The 24,268-nt window shown below is 40.6% G+C and overlaps 1 protein-coding gene and 2 long non-coding RNA genes across 10 annotated transcripts in view; 2 read left to right on the plus strand and 1 right to left on the minus strand.

The window, feature by feature from the left end:
* The window catches only part of aplp2 (amyloid beta (A4) precursor-like protein 2), a 108,185-nt gene that overhangs the window by 79,961 nt on the left and 3,956 nt on the right, over positions 1-24,268 (minus strand). The gene's annotated exons all lie outside the window — the stretch shown is intronic.
* On the plus strand, positions 10,228-15,998 carry LOC133482440 (uncharacterized). Of its 2 annotated transcripts, none has more exons than XR_009789792.1 (3): positions 10,228-10,300; positions 11,190-11,539; positions 15,501-15,998. It is a non-coding gene; the product is annotated as an uncharacterized LOC133482440 (long non-coding RNA). The 2 variants fall into 2 exon arrangements; XR_009789793.1 differs by having other exon boundaries at positions 10,234-10,300; positions 11,346-11,539.
* Positions 16,848-22,084, plus strand: LOC133482441 (uncharacterized). The gene is made up of 4 exons (XR_009789794.1): positions 16,848-16,991; positions 17,249-17,353; positions 20,768-20,961; positions 21,972-22,084. It is a non-coding gene; the product is annotated as an uncharacterized LOC133482441 (long non-coding RNA).

Here is a 24,268-nt window from a genome sequence, read left to right on the forward strand (position 1 = left end):
ACCTACAGTACAGGAAGTGAAAAGTAAGGCAATACTGTATGTGGAGCATTTGACATACAGTTGATGAACAGTTAAGATTCATTGGTTGTACTTCTGATTGACTATTGAATAATACTACTAATAGAGTGATACCTTGACTCATGAGTGCCACAACTTACAGGTTTTTCCAGTTACAAGCCGTCACTCGGTCGATTTTTTTGCTTTCTGATACGAGCAAAAATTGGACTTATGAACCATGGGTCCTAAGAAAATGAGTGCTGAGAAGAAGCGAAAAGATGTCTATTCTGCTCTCTCTGAGCGTGTTGTGTGCCGTTTAGCAAACAGTTTTTCAAGAAAAAGAGGCTCACTATGTTTGTGTCAAGTTGTTGAAGTTTGTCTATAAATCTAAACATAACATATTATGTTATGGCTACACGATATTTAGTTTGAACATCATTATCGCGATGTGTGTGCGTGATATACTCACATTGCAGGGTCTGCTGTAATGTTGGTGTACTGTAAAATACAGTGAGTAAGCATGGCCTGCCACAGGAGCTGTTAGGGCAGTTCTACACAGCAGCCATCGAATCACTCCTGTGTTTATTCATTACAGTCTGGTTTGGTTCTGCCACAAAAAAGGACAAACTCCGACTGCAACGGACAATCAAGACTGCCGGAAAAATCATCGGTACCCCCCTACCCACCATTGAGGACTTTCACGCTGCCAGAACTAAGACAAGAGCATGCAAAATTCTCTTGGACCCTCCACATCCTGTTCATCACCTCTTCCAGCTCCTTCCCTCAGGTAGGCGCTATCGATCAATGCAAACTAACACAAGCAGACATTCCAACAACTTCTTCCCTCTTGCCATTAAATTACTAGAGGACTCTGCACAACTGCAATTTTATCAGCATTACCACGCTACCAGCAACCTTTTATTTCCAAGTGACTCTCCATAGAGTGTTTTTATGTCTCAAAAGTATTTTTGGTCAAAATGCCTGTCTATTGTCTACTAGAGAGGCTCCAACTAACTGAGACAAATTCCTTGTGTGTTTTTGACATACATGCCAAATAAAGAGGATTCTGATTCAGAATCAATTGAAATATTAAAAGTGACCGGCAGAGGGACATGTTTGGACATGCTAATAAGATTAGCACCCAAGTTACAGTAAATAATAATGCTTCAAACAACACACGTGTTGTATACTTACCTTATTGTATGATAACTATGAATGAGGACACGGGAAAGAATGTACACCTGCTTTTTTTTTTCCTATTTCACTCTTCAGAATGAAAGGAGGCAGGCACGCGGCAGCTGCTTGAGTACGCGAGATGCGTTCAGGAACACTGCATAAATGGGAGTGAATGTGTTCTTTTGTAATACAGTACATAATTGTAAAAATAGATTACTAGGAACATTATTATGTGTATTGGAATGCTTTAGTTATAACTAGGGCTGCATTGGGGAAAAAATGACTGCGATTTCTTTTTAAAGGTTTAAAAAAAAATAAACATTATTTTTTTCCAATATCGTGCAGCTCTAGTGGTTACGGAACAAATTAAACTCAGTCAAAGTACCACTGTACTAGTCCAGAGCTGCTATGTAATTGAGGTGCCGCCACACTAGGTCAGAAAATGAACGCAGAGGAACGCTCTCGCCGCGACGACCACACAATCGCATCCATCACACGTCCGACGGGAGGCAGACATGATGGCCCATTGGAGGAAAGATGATTAATGTGACATAGATAGATAGTCTCGTCTGTTATGCGGTCGCGAGGAAGTCATTCCATCAGACTATCTAATCAGTCATGTCCGACGACGCCACAGCTGCTTGTCTGTTGACCTTGTTCTTCAGAGTTTTTCATGGCTCAAAATGAAGCCGAGGCGGTCCTATTCTAATCGTTCACGCCCCCACTGTCACAAACAAACACAGTTTTTCTGATGTAATTACATGCATTTTATTGTTCTTTAACATTTTCTTTTTCTTAAATCATATATTATACTAATATCTAAAACAAAAATACAGGAACCCTGTTCATTAAATAAATAAAACGTGTGCATGTGTGTACAGTTAAACAGCAAAGTTTAATCATCTTTAACTTGCCTAAATGTGGCTCTATTAATGGTAGTTGAACATTATCTTGAATAAACAGTGTGAAATTTTCTATTGTTTTTTTTTTTTTTAGGTGTATCCCTTACTTGTCATAATAAATTATGGTTGAATTTTAACGTCACTTTACTGACGTCAGCTTAATCCTCTTCTAAGAAATCAGCAAGCTTGGTTACATAATAAATAATAAATAAGTGTTTGAAAAGCCACAAATTTGTCCGTGTCCGACAGACTGTATTTGCAGTAGGTTCAGAAAGATGGAAGGCTGCTTCGAGGCCGCTAAAATTAGCCACAGAAGATCAAATGACTTTAATGGCTTTGTCTGACTATTTCACATTTTGCGCCCCGAGGCTAAAATTCATAACTCATAAGACTAATGAAATTCTCGTCCGCGCTTGATTGCTTTTTATCCAAGATAAAAAATGCCCGTGTATCGTCTCGACGTGGAAGAAAAAGTGCAAGCTCAGAGAACTGAGCAGGTATCACAAAAAGCTCGACTGAAAATGAATCCAATCCATTGATTGTTAATTCACTGGTAAATGAATATGAATGGTTCCCTTTATCAAGCAAAATATAAATATGAGCTTCTCTGTCTCATATGAAACTTATGTGCTGCATGATCTTGCCATATCTCATCAAAATCGGTAAAAAAATAAAAATAAAAAAAAAGTAAGGGATAACTACCTTTTGTTAGTTCATTTACTGGTAGTATTGATATCAGCGCATGTACTTTGCTTTCTTTATTATTGTACAAGTGAGTATTGCTACATATACTCTAGCTGTGGATTTATTTTACAGTGCATTTAAAGCAGATGTTAGGAAAATGTGCTTATGTTGTGTTTCCAAAAGTGTTGATATTAGTTTGTTTCTGTATATTATTGGGACAAAAGGACCCCTTTTAAAACAGATGTCGGTTAGTTTGTTGTTGTTGTTTTGTTTAGGGAGGTTAGCTATTGTTACATTTACATCTATCCTTGGAGTTATTGAACATTATTTTAAAAGCAGCAAGTCAATTTATTTTGGTTTTGTTTGCACCAAGGCCCTAAAGTTGCAGAGTGTTGATGTTAGTGTGCTTATCTGTCTATTATCGGGACAAAGGGACATGAGTAAAATGGATGCTCGTGATGTTTGTTCTTTGTTCCAAAACCTCGCTTAGAGCAGTGGTTCTCAAACTGGGATACCATCACAAAAATCTGATAACCCTGCAGGAAAGGTCATTTTTGCCACGGTTCAGGTCACCCAATGGCAGAAGAATATGGGGAAAGAAAAAAGAAAAAAAAACTCACCTTGACAGAGCTTGAGAGGATGTGGCAACGTACAATCCATCCCCAACACCTCCCCACACCCACGGATGTGGTGTCACCGATACCCTAAACTGAACTGATCCCTGGGCACTTAAGTAGCCCACTGCTCCAGTGTGCGCCACTAACAATGTGCGTGTTTGCTGTGTCCACGACTATGATGGGTAAAATACAGAGGAACAATTTTGTGTGCATGTGTTCACGACAAATAAAGGTTCTTCTTCTTCGTCTAATTTTTTGTTGAAAAGGCAATAAAGTAACAGACAATACGGAGACTCATTTGGGACCATTAAACATTGTGAAGCTAACTAACCCAAGAACAGACACTGAGTGCAAAGAGACTAATGTGCAAACGGAGCAAGACTATGATTTGACTTATGACTTGCTTGACCCAAGCAACGACTTGACTCTACTTGCTTGAAATTTAGTAAGCACTTGACTGGACTTTTGTCACAGTAACATGGGACTTGCTTAAAACTTGAAGGTTAAAACTTGAGACTATGACTTGCACATACACTATGTCCTCCTGCCTCTGCTAAACGCTACCAGAGCTCTTCTGTGTGAAAGCATCTTGTCTTGAACTAAACATTGATATTATCAGTTCTTTTTCAGTGTGAGGCAAAGATTCTAAAAGCATCACTACCATTGATGCTAACATAACTTGAGATACACCTTCTGCAATCTAGTGGAAAAACATATTTGTTCTACTTGTCACTATACGTCATGGGCATAGATATATGACCAAATATCCACATATTATTTGTAGTGGTTAAGTTTATTTTTTTCTTTAACCTATGACTGAAATTGGATCATTTCCAGCAGCACAGTGGCTGACAATCACTGGTCTAAAATAATTATAGACCACTAAAGTAAGCAATCCGAGGCTACCATGGCAACTACAGAGATGCTATTACCCTTTTCACGAGCCAGGGGAACCATCAACATGTCGACGACGCAGCTAAAACTATTACCTATTGTTGTTTTAAGAGCATGTGCATCGCAATTCAGCATACATGTCACATCGAGGTTCGGGGATGATTAAGAAGACGCCAGTGTGTCTTTTTTTTTAGTTCCCAGGTTTTCCGTCAGGCATCCGAGGAACATTAAAGAAGGACGCAGACAGACTCTCATTAACGTCTGCCAAATTACACACACAAATCTGACGCTTTTGTGTCTTTCTGTGTGGCCCGCTTTCGCTCTCTCTTGTGGAATTGACTACATGGTGTGAAAGCATGAGGCTTAAAAGAAAACTCCCAGCCCCCCCATCACACGTTCTTCTGCCTGTGTCCCATGGGGGTCACCGTTTGTCCTCGGTCACCTTCTCCTTGAGAAATGCTGTATTAGGCAGCGCCAGCCTCGTGCACTCTCCGGAGGGGGTGTAAGGTTACACCTCGTCTATGTTTATAGCTCCTGATGGATCAAACCAGTGGCTCATAAACTGGGGGTCAACAAGCCTTAACTAGGGGGTCCGCATATAAAATAATATATAATGTACAAAGAGCTCACATAAAAAAAAAAACTTCCACAGAGAAGCTTCAATCACGCTCAAATTAATCGAAAAACTGTTTTTATAGTGTACCTTAGCACCTGTGTTTACTCTCTCACCGACAAGAAATGGGAGACTAACCCATAAGAAGATTCTCTTGCTTGCATAGTTCTCCAAATAAGACAGAAAGCTTGCTTGCTTCAAGTTGTTTATTTGTCACTTCCAGTTGAAGTTTACTGTAACTCACACATAAAAACAAAAGTGAATAAAACATTTTAACACAAAAATGTTCAAACAAACCATGTAATACCATAAGTCTGCAAGCTTAATGTTAACATATAGTGTGAAACACCACAGACGGGCTAACGGAAATTTGCATCCTTGTTGCGGTAATTATAAACCTTGAAATAACTGCTACTTTAGCACACACGGAGCAGCACCACAGTAAAACACAAGAGAATTAAACATTGTAGTTAAACACCAAACCACACAATACAGCGGCTTAGTAAGGGACCTTCTCAAATTTTTCTCTCTCTTAATTACGCTGCATCTACATACAGTAGAGCTCAGTGCTGCCCGGCATGTTGTGGCACAACGTGGTACTACACCAAAGACGTGCAACTCTAAATTTGGGCTTGGCTATAGACTGTAAAAAGCCAATAAAAAATATCAATTTAAAAGCTGCAATATAGTGGGGGTGCGAAAGATAAATCACGATACAGTGTGTTTTTTTTGTTTGTTTGTTTGTTTGTTTTTTATACAGAGGTAGTTTACCGTATGAATAACGGCCAGTCCGTCACTGATGGTGTAGTGGTACACTCGCCTGACTTTGGTGCAGGCAGCGTGGGTTCAGTTCCCACTCAGTGACGGTGTGAATGTGAGTGCGAATGGTTGTCCGTGTCTATATGTGCCCTGTGACTGACTGGCGACCAGTTCAGGGTGTAGTCTGCCTTTCGCCCGAAGTCCGCTGGGATAGGCTCCAGCGTCCCGCGACCCTAACCAGGATAAGCGGTGTTGAAATGAAATGGATAACGGCCAGTCAAAGAGTAAGTAAATTTATGGGGGGGACCCTGTCCATAAGTAAGATACAGAATATCCACAATGATACTGATTTAACATGACATGCAACCTGGTTTAACATGTCAGATAACAACAAGTACAGTAGGTCGTATCAGTGTGTCACGTCATGGCAGCGTCATCACTGATTAGCAGCGAGTTTAACGTTGTGCGATTGGGAGGAGTGCTGACAATGAACGTGTTCGCTTCACCTTTGACCACAGCCAACTTTTGATGGACGAGTTATATTCCTGACTCCTTTTTTATTTTTGTCCATTTGTCCTCCTCGCTGCTTCTCTCATTTTATCCCTTGCACCACCACATCCTCCTCTATTTCACTCTTATTTTCATATCCCTGCTACCTTCTTTATTTCCTCTTTTAGGTTCAGTTATTCTACATCAGGGTTTCCCACATATACATTTATTTGTGGCGGGCAACCACAGTTAAATTTTGGCCGCCGCAAATAGATGTTGGCTTTTGCTGCGCTGAGATTCCTTCTGTGCGTCTGTTAATGATTGATACCACCGATTTCCTTTCTGATACGATAGTGAAAATACAATCCCTCAAATGACTGAAGTATCGACATTTAATTTTGCGAATAGATCTACTGTTATCAGAGGCATCGACATTTCAGTATGGATCCCTCCCCACGCCGTGACGCTGCTCCAGTTGCCGTATAATGGTGTCTCGTCACAGCGCCTGTTGTTTGTATTTGTGTGTGTTTTAGCTTGGAAACACCACGCCATGTTGGGCAAAGCCTACGTACAGTTGTCAGAATCTTCTGAGTTTAGGATTACGGCGTGAAAAGACTATTACAAGAAGCGAACCAAAGCTACAGCGCCAAGCACGGCGCTTATCATCACTAGGGTCGCGGGTGTGCTAGCGCCTATCTCAGCTGACTGCGAGCGAGTGGCGGGGTACACCCTGAACTGGTGGCCAGCCAATCACAGGGCACATATAGACAAACAAACAAACACCTACCATGCATGTTTTTGGAATGTGGAACCCGGAGAAAACCCATGCAGGCAGGGGGAGAACATGCAAACAAGGAGGCCAGATTTGAACTCGGGACCTCAGAACTGTGACACGGATGTGATAACCAGTTGGCCATCGTGCCACCACATGGATTTATGAAAAGTAAAAAAAAAAACAGAATACATGCATATAAACACATTCAGTCTTTTGTTTATGCGTTGGTTTTATCTGAACATGCATATGTTTCCATTCCATGTTTTAAAATATAAAAGAAATAACCTGTTTAGTCAGCCATTGCTTCGTGCAGACAAAATTCATATTGACAGTAAAAACCGTTGCAGATATAGCACGACTCACTGTCAATTTTTTATTATATAGAAAGCTATGGTATGCCAATTCATGCATGCCAATGCTACCAATGGAAAAGATAGTGTGGAGCCCTGTTGATTTTACATTTTATACTAATTTATTTGTATTTATTAATGCATTTATGAATGTATTTATTTGTTTGTATTTATATTTAAATATCATATCCCGGCTACCTTTTCTTACATTCATGCTTCCTCCCCAATTATTCCTTCTTCTACCTATTCCCACTTCCTGCACCATCTTTACTCGTAAATGCACCTCCTTATCTATAATATTGTAACCTCTCTATTCCTGCTTCCTCCTCAAATATTTCTGCCACTTTCTCAATTTCTGTTCTATCCTCAGTCGTCTTATTTCTGTACTGACTTTCTCCTCCACGATTCCTGGTTCCCTTTTTTTAGATCTGCACCTCCTGCTTCGTTCCCTTTTATTTCTTCCACCACCACCTACTCTATTCCTCCTTGATATTTGATATCACTGCTACCTTCTCTCATAATTGTGTTTCCTCTTCAGTTATAGCTAGCTAGCTAGCTAGATAGATAGTTCATTCCAGATTCTGTTATAGTCTGGCCATCTCATCGTGCTTTATTCCCTGCCAGTCCCTCCTGTTATTTCCTCCCTGGCCCTTCTATTCCCACTGCCTCTTCCTGAGAGGAAACGTCCATGTGTTCAATCCTACAGAGAAGCATGCTAGGGCGGGGGAGTTAATCAGTGTAGTCAGCCTGCAGGGGACTGATGTCCTCACAAATGGACAGACAGGGACCGTTTGGGGACAGATGGACCTGAGGCGGGCTTGACAAGTGCTCTATCACTCGCAGACATTCCACTTGATGTTTTATTAATGGGATAAAAGCATGCACACACACGAAGGGGTGAGTGGGTTTAAACCGCCTGCGTTGCCACGCATCCCCCAGTGGAGAAAGCATGAAATAATAACGTCAGGAGAGGCGGTCCTGCTTCCTGCGACTGTATTGGTGGTGGGTGGGATGTTTTTCTCTTGCGACTCGCTCCATGGCAGGAAGAGAGCTCGCTCGGAGCATAATACAAGCACAAAGCGCTGCATTCCTGCACGGCCGGCCGCACAAAGGCTAATCGCCACACAGCTGTTGCAAAGCCGCACAGGTGTGCTGGGTGGCCATGTTGTCCTACAAACGATCAAATGAGGAGTGTGTTTAGCTTTAAAAAAGGGAAACGGGGCATTGGACACGCTCTCGTTTCCTACAGCAGCAGCCCCCCCAGTCCATCAATTTTCTATAGCGCTTGTCCTCATTGGGGTCGTTGGTGAGCTGGAACCTATCCCAGCTGACTTTAAGGCTATGTTCACACTATACTGTAGGTCAATCCTGATTTTTTCACCCAATGTTTTCTTGTCAATGTGAACAGTACAATTCCATTTTTTTCATATCCGACCCAGGCTTCTTTAATATGTGGAAAGAAATCGGATATGACTGCAACATGGACGCTCGCAGCGCACTCATTCGACTTATACATCATCAAAAGACGACAAACGCCACAATTGTTTGATAAAACACACACGTGACAAAAGCAAATGGCAGACAAAGGAGCAGAAAACAGTCAGTGGTGAAAAGAAGACGCTTTGTAACTAATAAATATAAGAATACATTGGCTCTGGTTGCACAAAATCCTTGATATTACCACAAATGCGTCATGACAAGACCTCTGCGAGGGGCCGCATTTACTTCCGTAAACACGCCACCACACAGTTGTGCACATGCGTGTGATGTCACCGACACATTCCATCCACAGTACAAGTACATTTGTTTTTGGAACGACTACATAAAAATATTGAATTGTACATCATGTCCTGTCAGTGTGAATGTAGCCTTTGGATCAGAGGCAGGATTAAGGGTTGCAAAGGGGTGGAAATTTTCCAGTAAAATTCCATGGGAAGTTAAATTAGGGAATTCTGGGAATAATACTGTAAATTGGGTGGAAATTTTCCAGTAAAATTCCATGGAAAGTTAAGTTGGGGAATTCTGGGAATAATACTGTAAGTATGAATATAAACACAAAACATTAATCCAAAATAATACAATTAAAAATGTTAACATTTCAACAGATTTTGTCAGTTTCATTGGTCCCATGTGTGCTCTCTAGATTCTTTTAGAATCAATTATTCTACCGATTAGCCCATCGATTAATCAGACAAAAACAGATTTTCCACTATTAAACAACGAAATATGCATGCAAGGGTACAGGTAATATTGTTGTCGACATCCTCACGTTCCACGATATACAGTAATATATAACTGAGTGTGTGCGGCATGTAAAAGTTGAGTCTGGCGTGGTGAATGACGTGGGAGTCAGCCAATGAGAGTGTAGAGCTGACTGTTGTGAGCTACGGTTAGCTGGCATGCAAACTGGCGAACTGTGTGTCAGTTGTCGCCATATCAGATTGTGGATGAATGTGCATATTCCATGTTTATTTTGTTACCATCCACCGGGGGATGTGTCTATCCTTCACCACTTGTGGGGGCATTACAACTAGTGGTGTTAGGCTCTATTAAATTAGCTAACATCGATACCTTGTGTTGGCAACCATAGATGTGCTGTTGTGGTACGATGACATTATTGCACTTTATCTTCTTTTTTTTTTCTTTGTCTTTTATGCACCCTTTCCTCCTGGCTCGCCGCTATTTACTTATTTCAACATGGAGTGGTGAGTGAATAACATCAGTCCATGTGGAAAAATTATCACTGTTGAGGCAGAGATTTTGCTTCGACTTTTTTTGTAATTGAATTAGTCGAGTTATTCCAATAATCCTTTCAGTCGTAGTGCTCTCCCAGTGTTTTTCCACTCATCCCTCCACTCTGCCAGTACGCTGTGTCTACCTTGGTGTCATGCTCCTCGCCAAGGCACACGTGTTGCTAATCAGCAATCAGCCACTATTTAAACCTCTCCTTCTCCCTCACTCATCGCCAGATTGTTCTCTATGCTCCCATGGAAGAGTACCTAGCACTATTCCTCGGATTGATCTTCTGTAGCACAGATTGAGAGGTGAGTGGACTATCACTCGGCTAAAAAACCCAGGCTGTTTTTGGCAGTGCACCACAACTCAATGCTGTCATCTATCTACAGCATCTCACTGTACGTGTATCACTCTAGAAATGTTTGTAATGTAAATATTTTTCTACCTCCCTGGCTGTTGAACATGATTGTGATGTAGTGTATTAATAACACTTTAAATCTCTCAGAAAATCCACCATTTGGCAAGTGATTCAGAGACATTTGAAGGGGTTTTGAATGCGCTATAGACACGGCCACCCCGTTGGACACCGCTGTGACGTTCGAGGACTCGTTCACGTTGATCACGTGATTTTCTGCATGTTTGAACCAAGTGTCGAAACATTACTTCGCCACTCATTTGCTTCATTTGGTCAAATCAGATTTGAGCAGACAGGCACGAGCGTAACATCTCTACCTCAGCCTTCTGCCCCTGACCAAGAGTTCCTTCCTTAGCACTTTCTGCCTGTGGTGTTTTGCTACAATGACTTTGCAAAGTGACAATCCCATTTCTGCTATCTGTGGATTATGGAGCAATACCCCCGCCAATGTGCTCTTCAATTTCAACTTGCAATTTTTTTATTTTTTTTTGACAGGATTATGCTAAAATACGTACATTTCCCCCAAACACAGAGCAGTATATTTAAGTTTCTAATTTAGAGCCAACCTTCAATTTAAAAAAAAGAAATTCTGGAATTTTGCGGCCCTAAAAATTGCTAATTGTCTTCACTTTTTACAACGTCGAGATTGTAAACAGTTCTTGTTACCAAACCCGATTTTAAAACAAATGAAAGTTGAACAAACTCGTAGGCATATTTTAATAACACATGACAGAGACGAGGGTTGTGTTGCAGCTGATTTTTAAAATAAGACTTTTTTTCAGACTCTGATGATCAATAAAAGACTTTTGTTCAGTCCTTCTGTGCAGCCCGGTGGTTGGGTACCGCCACGGGATAATCAACTCACTGCCAGGGGAAACAAGGGCAGGCACGGTGAGACCAAGGCTTGCCTGATGAGGCTTCTGCCTTTAAATCCGCAGGATGAGCTTTTATGAGCGTGTCTGACGGCGTAGTCGCTGCAGGAAGTCGAGCGAAGGAAGGAAAGCAGGCGGCGAAACGAGGCTGGGGGCATGAGAAGGAGGCTGGGGGGGGATAATTCCTTCTCTGCTGCTGGTCACAGGCCATTGTTCTGCTTTAAACACCACTTCCACTCTGCAGGATGTTGCTGCAATTGGTAGGTTCACTAATCTGGAGCCTTTTCCTCACAAATATTCTGCAAAATTGTCGCATTAGAGCCAAGATGCGGGATAGTCCGGTTTGCCTTTTACACGCAGACATGCAAACACCAGAGGCATGAAAAAGGTGACCACCGCCACGAAATAGTTAATAAATAAGCAGTAATTGGTAAATAAAAGTAGTGAGCGACATTTAACCACCACGGGATAATCAACTCATTGCAAGACAGACAAAGGCAGGCACGGTGAGAACAAGGCTTGGCAGGCTTTTATGAGCGTGTCTGATGGTGTAGTCGCTGCAGGAAGTCGAGTGAAGGAAGGAAAGAAGGCGGCGAAACGAGGTTGAAGGCACGAGAAGGAAGCTCGGGGGGGAATAATTCCTTCCCTGGTGGTGGTCACAGGCCATTGTTCTGCTTTGAACACCACTTCCACTCTTGAAACGGAGTAAAAGTACCGTTACTTATTAACAGCTGAAGCGGCGGAAGTGTTTTTTCTGGTGTCGTCAACTCCTGTGACTCCAAAGCAGGTCCCGAGCGTACAGGCGGAACCTCAGATTGATGCGGTTCTGCATATTAGTCCGCCGCTGTCATGGGTCTGTGTTCCGGTTTTTGTCTTCCCCGTTTCATACACACCTGCCCCTGAGAGAATCTTCACCACGTGTGCCTCGTTCACACTAATTACTCTTTGCATTTAACCTCGTGTCTCATTCTTTCTCGTCGCTAGTTTGTTGTACCTTGTCGTCGCGTTCCAGCATTCCTTGTTTCCACGTAAAAGACTCACAGTAAGACTAGACCCTGTTCCGATTACCGACCTCGCCTTTTTGCCTCACGTTTTTGGATACTGTTGCCTTTTTTGGATTGACCTCTGCCCATATATTAAACCTCTCTTTTTGAAACTGTCCATTTGTTTTGGAGTCGTGCATTTTTGGGTCCTATTCTCTGTTCCGTACATGACAGCCGCAGAGTAATATTCAGAAATTACATCTGTGTGTGATGTGTGCTGCCAGCGTTCAAGGAGTACAAAGCAGCCTATGATGACGACAGCGATGGCGAACCCCCCATCCCCCCCCACACACACAAGAAAAACTCATCGGATTTGTACGATTCACGTAAATGGCCTATTACAGCCTATTTTGAGTTTAAAATGGCGAATTTCACCGAAAGGTGACTGATTTGCATGTATGTACACGGAATCCAGTAACGGTGGGATATTGCACTGTGTGAATGAATCATTACATAAGTCTGACATTAGGGCTGCAACTAACGATTATTTTAATAATCAAATAATGTGTTATTTTTCAATTAATCGATGAATTAGACAACTTTTGTTTATTTCCATCTCTTTATTTAAAGAAAGTACATTATTTAATATTGACAGTCCAGAAAATCCACAAACATAAATTGATTATGACTCCCTCACCGGTTTGGTCTGTAACATGTCAGAAAATTGCCAAAAATGTTGCCCATTGTTTTCCAAAGTGAAAGCTGATGTTTGCAAATGTCTTATATTGATTAAACACAAAGATAATCAGTCTGCTTTTATGGAGAACAACAGAAATCTCAGAATACTGTATTTACTCTTGAGAGGCTGAAATTCTGAGGATTTGGACAATTTGAAGTCAAACATTGTCTCTAAACGTCTCAGAATTGTTGTCGGTTAATTTGATCATCGATTATTGTTCATTAAGCGATTAATTGTTGTACCTCTATCTGAGATCCCTTGCATAAAGTATGTTTTAGTGATACACCAAAATGAAAATTCTTGACCGAAACCGAAACTGGGGAGGCCTAACACTGAAAGCCGAAACATCGAAAGGGATTATCAATCAAACTGAATTTGTGAGCTCTTTCCATACAAAAATGTAAAACAAAGCGCTTTATACATTTTATATAATATCTAAATTCTATAATTATAATATAAAAATAAATCAAAACCGCCAACTATTAATTATGAAACTATGTAAATCATTGGTAAAATTGCATTTATGGCTGTCTGCAGAGCTGCAAACCTATAGAAATCAACTTCCCCAGAAACTGGCTTCCCCGCTGTCTGTGTCCCATCTTATCCTCCCTCCCTGATAATGATAGTTCTCAAAATATTTTTTTTCCGCTCTCATGGATTAGTGACTTATGCTGCGTTGACAACAGACACGATGCGTACATTCACCTCTGCAGCTTGGCATCGTACTTAGCCGCGTTAGCTGTAGCTTGTAGGTTAGCTGGGGCGCCACAAATACATTGCACGCAATAAGCATTCCACCTTAGTAGACGGACATTGGAAAGCAGCAAGATTGGGCGACAATAGGGACGCTTCAGTTTGGAGTAGCCACTGGCTAGCATAATGATGGTAAAGCCACGTGGTTCCAGCAATTAACTGCGACATGCAAATTGAATTATTGCCGTAATATAGACATACATTTTTGTTGTTAATGTGTGTTTATGTTTCCACTAGTTGAATGTGTGGCTTATTTAACTCACATTTATGGTTTATGGTGCATGACTATGTCATTATCAAATTATCAAATCCCCCGATTGCTCAGTTTTGCCGGACGGCCAGCTCTAGTAAGGGTTCTGGTCATCCCAAATGTGTTCCATTTAAGGATTACGGAGGCCACTGTGCTCTTAGGAACTTCAATCAATCAGTATAATCAAACACAGCTGGACTCCAATGAAGGTATAGAACTTGGTGCTGTCCATTTCATAAGAAATGGACAGCACCCAAGTTAAAGATATGAGTGTCACAGCAAAGGGTCTGAATACTGAATAATGGCTGTGTGATATTTCAGTTTTTCTTTTTTAATACATTTTCAAAAATTTCGTTTTTTTCTGTCAATATGGTTTGGTGTGTGTACATTAATGAGGAAAAAAATGAACTTAAATGATTTTAGCAAATGGCTGCAATATAACAACGAGTGAAAAATTTAAGGGGTTTGAATATTTTCCGTACCCACTGTATAAACAAACAACCATTCACACTCACATTCACACCTACGGGCAATTTAGAGTCTTCAATTAACCTACCATGGATGTTTTTGGGATGTGGGAGGAAACCGGAGTACTCGGAGAAAACCCACGCAGGCACGGGGAGAACATGCAAACACCACACAGGCGAGGACAGAATTTAACTCGGGTCCCCAGAACCGTGAGGCAGATGTGCTAACCAGTCGTCCACCATGCTGCCCTTATAACTGCCATGAAAAAAACATTTGAAAAAAAACACGAATAAGCAGGGGATCGGACTATAAAAACACGAAATAACGGGAGTTTCCACAAAATAACGGGAAAGAGGTTCCCAAAATAATATCCACCAATAGGTGAATTACCGAATGGTGAACTGCAAACCTGCGGGGGGTCTACTTTATTAGGACTTTATCTTGGAAAATTACTAATTTATTCTCATCACATTAGAATTATTTTTTATTAAAAATTTGTAACTTTTTTGGTTAAAAATAGGCCACTTTTTAATTCCTCAAATTACAGTGTTTAATTTAATGGGGGGCTGTAACAAATTTATAGAATTTCAATTCATTTCAATGGGAAAAATTAATTTGATATGCAAGTAAATTGAGCTACGAGCTTGGTCAGGGAACAATAAGCTACCACTGTATTTATGGTTTAAACTATTAATAAAAGCAATTATAAACATGCTGCACGGTAGACGACTGGTTAGCACATCTGCCTCACAGTTCTGAGGACCGGGGTTCAAATCCCGCCCCCGCCTGTATGGAGTTTGCATGTTCTCCCCGTGCCTGCGTGGTTTTTCTCCGGGCACTCCGGTTTCCTCCCACATCCCCCCCAAAAAAAACATGCATGGTAAGTTAATTGGGAAGATTGCTGGGATAGGCTCTAGCACCCCCACAACCCTAGTGAGGATAAGCGGAATGGAAGATGAATGAATGAATGAATTATAAACATTTTGGAGGGGCTCCATTACATGTGTTTTTTCTCTATTCGTGGCAAGGTCCCACCCATTCCGTGTCAATACAAAACGGCGACCTGGCAAAAAGGTGGGAAAATGACCATTTCTGCCAACTGGACCAAAGGAACTGTGTTGTGCAAAGAGACTTTGTACTTCCTATTTGAGCACTCAAGTGTTTTTTCTTGTCACTTAAGAGGATTCGCAACATTTGAAAACAAGCTTTCACCAGCTAATCCGTCAGTGAAGGCCAGCGGGGGCAGCAGATGATTGACATGACTGAAAGTGACGAGGCAGCCTGACACACAAGGACATGGATTGCAAACCAACAAGCTCTTTGGGGTGGGATTGATTCATCAGTCACAACCGCCCCTTACACGACAAAGCCTTGGGTCGTTCCCAAAACAAAAGGACCTACGCAGGGAACCATTCAGCCATGCTATCAGCTCTTATCCAGAGTACCACACAGCACACACACTTTGCACACACAGGAATGCACCAGCATAAATTTGATAAGATGAACAATGCTGACCGTCATGTCTTAGTCTGTACTCAACTTTGCCCACAACGTACATTTGTATGTTGAAGAATTAAAAATGTAAATTGACTTACAAGTTCAATTATTTTCATGACTGAGCTGCTAACTCAATTTACCCGTACAGTGGTGTCTTGGGAAACGAGTTGAATTCATTCCGTGACCACGCTCGTACTTCAAAACATCTGTATCTCAAATAATCTTTCTCCATTCAATTAATGGCAATGTCAGTCAACCACTTCAGCCCCCCCCCCCCCCCCCCCGCCCCCACAAAAACAATTTGCAAAGTGTTTTTAATAAGGAAAATGGCACTGTATAATATTGTGCTTTATAAAAACTATAGTAATAACATGATTAAATAGATTGTAAAGACAAACACTTTGTACATCATGATTAATTCATTGTGACGGTGCGGCTCCTTCTGGTGTGTGCGACTTTGCCATCTGGGGCAGTATAATACCAACATAGGGATATACATGGAGAAGGTCACAACTAAGCTGAATAAGCTGCGGTAATATTAGACATTTTTAGCACAGGATAAAGAAAATATACCTGTATTGTTATATTGTCTGTCTATATGTGTTGCTCCACCGTTTATGTTGAAATATTTGTTGCTTAAAGAGAGGGGTCTAACACCATGACACTACAACTGTTAGCCCATCTATGGTGTTTTGCACTGATCGTCAGCATTAAGCTAAGTGGACTTTCCTAAGGCAAAGCTATGTGATTCTTTTACCTGCAGAATGTGTAATTCTCTTTGTTTTATGTTTAATTTGACAGTAAACGTCATCAGAGTGGCATTAAACAGCTTGAAGCCTCTTTTTTGAAGACCTGTTTACTATCTCTCAAACTGCTGCTTGTTGTGATGTGAAGTGTGTTACGTTTACTGTCACCATCAAGCGCTCACATCTCCAATTTTTGCTCGCAAATCAAAGCAAAAATTTGGCCGAATGACTGCTCCTATCTAAAAATCTCAGAAGTCGGGGCACTTGTAAGTCAAGGTAAGACTTTACTGAAATGGATGCATTGTATAAAGGATTGTTACACAGTCAGGCTCTTGTGGCATTCACTGAGGCATAGGTTAATTGTGAGTCAAGCTTATGTCATTTGTGTGATCAATACAAGCTAAAAATATCGACATTGTCATTAGGAATGGAAAAGTTTGGCTCAATTATCAATCCTTTGTCATGTAGGATTTGCTCAAATGAGGTAAAGCTGTGCCAGGGTTCTGTTATGTAGTATGTATGTTATGTTGCAGGTCAAATCAAACCAAAAAAACTGACACAAAGAAAATTGGATAAGACATACTCTGCTGCTGTTTTTTTTAGCCCTGCCCCCCACCCTGTGGCAGCGACACAAAGGGGTAAAAAGGCAGACAGAGATGTCTAATTTATAGTTTATTTCTTTGCGAATATTGTACACTCATTCCCGCTATATGTGATATAGACACATGCACCTTATTTCACCCAGAATCATAAAGTTGGATAAGTGAAAAATGTTTCATGATCTTCAATTTATACAACAGGATATTGAATTTAGTCCAAAGTATTTTGATACATAAACGGGCTGCTATAAAAATTAAAAGTAAACAAAGATCATAATAATACATTCAACTTCAATCTCCTAAATAAAGTTGGAGTAAAGTTGCAATACAATTTAGTAGCAGTCAAAAGTCCGCAGACATATTCTCATTGACTAGCATGGTAAAGTGAGTCCAAACATCTGACCCATACTGTATACCTAACCTGTATAACTGCAATACCTGGTGGAAAGTGAATAGAATGAGGTTTCCCCAAGTGAGAAAGATTAGTGCACCACTATGACTGCAATGGGCTTTATTGCTTTACAGTGGGTTAAGTTCATTTAAATGTGAAGAGGTTTAGATCTGAGCCATGGGCAATGCAATGCTGCCACTGTTTTTCCACCTTTTGTTTAAACAGGCAGTTGATGTTGGAATGTTAACAAGAATGCTGAATAAAAACTATCACTGTCGGGGAGAAAAACATGCTTTAGTAATTTTAGTATACATTCATCCCCTGGATACTTGTAGCTCACAATTTACCTATTTGCGGTCTATGTGTACCGTAATTTCTCGTGTATAATGTGCATTTTTTTTCCCCCCAAATAATTGTCAAAAGTCAATAGTGCGCATTATACATATGTATCGGGGAAATGTGGGAAAAAAACCTTTCACATTTTATAAATGTATGCCGCAATCTAGAGGTTATGAAAAAGCTGTACACTTTCATTCCAATGTCACCACCACCTAGAGGTTATGAGAAAGGTGTACACTTTCATTCTAATATGCCGCCACGTAGAGGTTATGAAAAAAGTGTAGCCTACACATTCGTTCCAATATGACAGGGGTACGTATGACTGCATATACTGTATGCACAGTTGTGCTCATAAGTTTACATACCTTGGCAGAATTTGTGAAATATTTATTTATTTATTTATTTTTTTAATATGACTGAATGAACAACCATCATTCATTTCTTTATGGTTACGTTTTGTTTAATGCTAATGTTTTTCTGAAATGCTTGACAGTTTAATTTGAAATCCATTAAAATAAAACTCAATGTGTTTTGCCTAATATCCGGCAGTAAGTCGGACTCGTTTCCGGTGAGGGTTGGACTCCGCCAAGGTTGCCCTTTGTCACCGATTCTGTTCATAACTTTTATGGACAGAATTTCTAGGCGCAGCCGAGGCGTAGAGGGGGTCCGGTTTGGTGGCCTCAGTATTGCATCTCTGCTTTTTGCAGATGATATGTTTCTGTTGGCTTCATCAAGCATCAAGTGTGAAGCGGCTGGGATGAGAATCAGCACCTCCAAATCTGAGACCATGGTCCTCAGTTGGAAAAGGGTGGCGTGCCCTCTCCAGGTCGGGGATGAGATCCTGCCCCAAGTGGAGGAGTTCAAGTATCTTGGGGTCTTGTTCACGAGTGAGGGAAGAATGGAACGGGAGATCGACAGGTGGATCGGTGCAGCGTCTGCAGTGATGCGGACTTTGTATCGATCCGTTGTGGTAAAGAAGGAGCAAAGCTGAAAGGCGAAGCTCTCGATTTACCGGTCGATCTACGTTCCTACCCTCACCTATGGTCACGAGCTGTGGGTCGTGACCGAAAGAACGAGATCCCGGATACAAGCAGCCGAAATGAGTTTCCTCCGCAGGGTGTCCGGGCGCTCCCTTAGAGATAGGCTGAGAAGAATAATTTAGATCCGGGAGGATCTCAGAGTAGAGCCGTTGCTCCTTCACATAGAGAGGAGCCAGATGAGGTGGCTGGGGCATCTGATTCAGATGCCTCCCGGACGCCTCCCTGGTGAGGTGTTCCGGGCACGTCCCACCGGGAGGAGACCCCGGGGACGACCCACGACACACTGGAGAGACTACATCCTTCGGCTGGCCTGGGAACGCCTCGGGATCCCCGTGGAAGAGCTGGATGAAGTGGCTGGGGAAAGTGAAGTCTGGGCCTCCCTGCTAAAGCTACTGCCCCCGCGACCCGACCTCGGATAAGCGTAGAAGATGGATGGATGGATGGATGGATGGTATTTTGCCTAGCCCTTCATGTTTTCTTTAAAGAATTGTACCCATCATACAAATTCTGCCTGGGTAATCAAGCATATGAGCACAACTGTGTGTTTTCTCATTTACTAAATAAAAGTAAGGTTGTGAATTTCAAAATAAGACCAAGTAAATAAAAAAAGTATTCCATGTTCAACTAAAGTGCTTAACTTCAGAATAATTCTTTGAAAAAATACTTTGTTTTGATCATATGGGTAGAAGCAAAATCATGCATTGTAAAAATGCATTATACATAGGTAGAAAGGTTTTCCAGAATTTTTAGGTCAACTTCGGGGGTGTGCATTATACACGAGAAATTACAGTATGTGTATTTCTTAAACGCCCTAATACACCACAAGATGTCTTAATAGGAAAGTAGTTAAGTGAATCGTGAGCCAAGGACGAACTGCGATATAGCAGGGGAACATTGTGATATAGTTGGTCCACGGACATATGTTGATGTGATACTTCCTGACTGAGAGTTTTTATGTCATGGAGGAGCTAAGTTTAGCCTTGGGTGTTATGTAGACTTTGCTGCATTGGGTGCGTTTTTTTTGTTTTGTTTAAATCATCTGTAAACCATTCGATTTTAGGGTAATGTAAGTGTTATTGGGATCCTAGTTTGTGGTATATTTACGGTTTAAACAATTATTCTAGGCAATTGGGCAGCCGTGGCCCAATGGTTAAGATCATCGCCTGCCACCGTGGGGGACCTAGGTTCAAAAAACCCCGACTGGACCATCCGCCAACATCCCCCGGACTCACGGCTGTGGTGTCCTTGAGCAAGACACTGATACCCCGAAATGCTCCCCGGGCGCTTCAGCTGCCCCCTGCTCCAGTGTGTTCCACTAACATGTGTATGTGTTCACTGTGATGGGTTAAATGCAGAGAACAAATTTCGTGTGCATGCATGCATGTTCATGACAATAAAAGATGATTCTTCTTCTTCTTCTTCTTCTTCTTCTTATAAACATTTGGGGTGGGTGTCGATTACTTGTTTTTTTTCGGCAGGGCTCCATCTCTTCCGGTATTTACGGGGCATTACTGTAACTACTACCACATACAGTATTACCGTTTATGTGTTGCCATGTCCGTAGATCTAAAGACTGATATTTCAGACGGCGTCGAGTGATGTAACCAACAACCTGCTTAGCGCTGTCGCTGGCTAACGTTATGTGTTGCACAACGTGTTCATTTATGCGTGGTGTTTCAACAGGGGGGCAAGATAAGTGGAGTAAAACGTATGCATAGCATAAACCACTGTGCCCTTAATCCAAGAGAAAAGGCCGAGATAAACCCAGCATGAATCACAAGGTCAGAAGGCCTCGCTTGTGAAGGGAACACCACAAAGTGGGCGAGCTGCTGCAGATGAGGAAATACGCTGCAAAAATTGGGCTTAAAGAAGAAAAGGTAATAAATTGTTAATATGTTACTTAATTTAAGCAACATTATCTGCCAATACAATAGGAAAATTTGACTTACTGTGATATATTACCACCTATTTTTTAGGCTTCGGGAAATTATTTGCATGATTCGCTTAGTTATTTATATATTATATATATAATATAGATATATTTATATCATCTATTGACTCAAATGTCACAAATTATCTTTTTTTTTTAAACGATTTTTTCACAGAGAAGTCTGGTAAAACGTATGGAATTTCAAAACGTTAAGGAATTTCAAAACGTTAAGGAACCCTGAATTATGGTATTTCTTATTTTAAGTCAAATTTATTCATAATCCATCCATTTTCTTTTACCGCTTATCCTCACTAGGGTCACGGGACTTATTCATAGAGTAACAAAAGCTTAATAAGTTATAAAACCTGATTAAGATTTTTAACGTAAAAATGCATAACCCAACACTCATTGGCAAGACCACACCTTAGCTTAGCTCTCTGCTCACCTTGCATACCACACCACTCGCACTCTCCAATCCAGCAGTTTTATTAACCTCTTCGTTCCCAAAGTCCACACTACTTTTGGTCGAACATTTCAATTTTCTGCCCCAAACGACTGAAACACTGCAACAAATAATGAAACTCACCTCATTCATTCCAATATCATCTTTTAAAAAGTTAGTGAGGGATACTGTGCATGATTGGTGCACCTGTTTTTTATTCACAATTTGGTATGATGTAATGTAACATTATGGAAATATGTAACTACTGTACATCACATTGTACAGTTTGTTGTATTTGTATTTACTTTAATTTTGCTTTGTTTTACTCTGCTGCCTGCAGCCAGGTCGGCATTGCAAATAAGAATCAGTTCTCAATTGCCTTACCTCGATAAATAGAGGTTAAAAAATGAAATGGTCTAACACAAATATTGCCTCGTAAGAAGAAATATGTTGGCAGACAAAGAACAAACATATTTCACCTTGGTTTGAAATATTTAATCTAGGTTCGTCTTTAGTTTTTGCAGTGCAGGTAGCTGACACAACAAAGGTGTTTGCACTCAGCTGAGTGCTAGAGCAGCGGCCGTGAGCAACAAGAGGGCGTGCGGGGAATAAAACACTTCTGACACGGTAAGCGAGCAAGCTTCTCTGGAGCCCATAAATCAAAAGGTCAAGGTCGGCGCAGTTCTGCATGGCAGCGTCCACCACACCACACTTGTTTGTGTTTAACGCTTAAAAACGACGAGTCAAGTGCTGTAACATGGCAGTTGAATGAGAATGGGAAATACCTTACTGGATAAATATATATGTGATAAAATTAAACTAGAAATGTAATTCTGTTACAAATTGTTCATGTATGCCTATAACACAGGTTAAATACATCAACTCATATCATATCATCGGACTGGAAACACGTGTAAGTGCTATGATCTTCCAGTTGGGATGCCATGACATTCCATCTTGTTTTCTAGCCACCATCTTGGCTTTGCTCTCTAAAGTAACTAATTAGTACTTAATTTAATTATTTTTTTTCATATCGTATTAATATTCATCAATCCATTTTCTGAGCTGCTTCTCCTCACTAGGGTCGCGGGCATGCTGGAGCCAATCCCAGCTATCATCGGGCAGGAGGCGGGCTACACCCTGTACTGGTTGCCAGCCAATCGCAGGGCACATACAAACAAACAACCATTCACACTCACATTCACACCTACGGGCAATTTAGAGTCTCCAATTAATGCATGTTTTTGGGATGTGGGATGAAACCGGAGTGCCCGGAGAAAACCCACGCAGGCACGGGGAGAACATGCAAACTCCACACAGGCGGGACCGGGGATTGAACCCTGGTCCTCAGAACTGTGAGGCTGACGCACTAACCAGTCGGTCACCGTGCCGCCCGTATTAATATTATAGCTTAATATTTTATTGTTGTATTTATTATATATTTATTTGTTTATATTTATTTTTTATGGCATTTATTTTGTCATACTTAATACACACACTTAATATTATCTTATTGTCTTAATGTATTATTTTATTTGTAATGTATATTTTGATTATATATTATGCATTATTTTATTTAATATAGGATATATATAATTATATTTAGTAATTATTTTATTTACTATCTTCAGTAATAGATTATTAGCATCAGTTACGCTTATGTATTGTGTTTACAGTACAATTCTTATTTTATTAATATATAAGTGTATACTGTATATATTTTTATTATATTTGGATTATATATTTATTATATGTTATTATATTTGTATTATATTATATTTATATATATTTGTTTATACTATATATACATTATTTTATATTTATATACTATACATATTATTTTTAACCTGATATTAGATATATTTGTTGTATTTCTATATTTTTAGTAATTATTTTATCATTATCTTTAGTAATCAATTCTTAGCGTTATCACTTACTTGTCTATTTTGTTTACAGTATATATTGTTTCTTATATTTTATTTATTATATATTTATACTGTATATTTTTAAAATATATTTTTTAACATACTTTGGTACTTATTTTACATATCAGAATCAGAATCAGCTTTACTGGCCAAGTATGTTACAAGACACACAGGAAATTTGTCTCAGGTAGTTCGAGCCACTCTAGTATAACAGCAAACAGCCACTATGATCACATACTGTATACATCCATTTTCCGAGCCGCTTATTCTCACAAGGGTCGCGGGAGTGCTGGAGCCTATCCCACCCTATCATCGGGCAGGAGGCGGGGTACACCCTTAACTGGTTGCCAGCCAATCACAGGGCACACATAAACAAACAACCATTTGCACACACATTCACACCTAGGGGCAATTTAGAGACTTCAATTAACCTACCATGCATGTTTTTTTGGGGGGGATGTGGGAGGAAACCGGAGTGACTGGAGAAAACCCACGCAGCACGGGGAGAACATACAAACTCCACACAAGCGGGGGCGGGGATTGAAGCCCGGTCTTTAGAACTGTGAGGCAGACGCTCTAACCAGTCGTCTACCATGCCGCCATACTGTATACATTTAGGACATAAAAAACACAAGTGTGGAGAGTCATTGAGGAATGAAAGTGTACCACTAGTGTGGTGATACTGCTATAATGGCTTTGTGCAAATGATGCCGAGTCCTCTAGCAATTTAGAGCAATTTAAAGTGACTAATAGTGCAATGATCTGATGATTGCCCAAATGGTGCAGAGAATTCTTAAACATCTTTAGTAGAGAATTTTTTTTTCTCAGAATTTTTTATGTATTTTTTATATATAGTGTTATCTTGATTAAAATGTTGTGTTTCATAT

The sequence above is a fragment of the Phyllopteryx taeniolatus genome, chromosome 8 (genome assembly GCF_024500385.1).
Source record: "Phyllopteryx taeniolatus isolate TA_2022b chromosome 8, UOR_Ptae_1.2, whole genome shotgun sequence".
NCBI lineage: Eukaryota > Metazoa > Chordata > Actinopteri > Syngnathiformes > Syngnathidae > Phyllopteryx > Phyllopteryx taeniolatus.